The following is a 604-nucleotide window of genomic DNA, read 5'->3' on the forward strand; positions in this document are numbered from 1 at the left end:
TAAAATTGTCATTAAAAAACCTAAACATAAAGTTTTTAAAAGTTATGATTAAAAATCCTTAACGTAAAGTAATAAGAATTGACATAAAAGCTTGTAAAGGTAGAATAACTAAATTTAAAATCTTAACATAAATGGATAAAAGTTAACGTAACAAGTCAATTAAAAAAATTTAATTTTAATAAAAAATAAATATTTAATTATTCTAGACTAAATATTAACAATATACAAATTTTAATTTTTAAAAAAAATAAAATAATAAAATAATTATAGTTTAAATTGATATAAATAGATCTTGATGTAAAACTGTAACAATTGACGTAAAAACTTATAAATGAAAATAACTAAATTTTTAATTCTAATGTAAATGTGTGAAAGTTAACATAACAAGTCAATTAAGTAAAAAACTCTAATTTTAGTAAAAAATAAACATTTATATTTACATTCTCGGATTAAAAGTGTTTAACAATATATAAATTTTAATTTTTAAATAAATAATAATAATAATAATAATAAAATATATATATATATATATATAGTTTAAAGTTGACATGAAAAACCTTGACGTTAAATTATGAGAATTGACGTAAAAACTTATAAAGGTGGA

The sequence above is a fragment of the Theobroma umbraticum genome, unplaced genomic scaffold (assembly GCF_002168275.2).
Source record: "Theobroma umbraticum cultivar Fairchild unplaced genomic scaffold, ASM216827v3 scaffold_20.0, whole genome shotgun sequence".
Taxonomy (NCBI): Eukaryota; Viridiplantae; Streptophyta; class Magnoliopsida; order Malvales; family Malvaceae; genus Theobroma; species Theobroma umbraticum.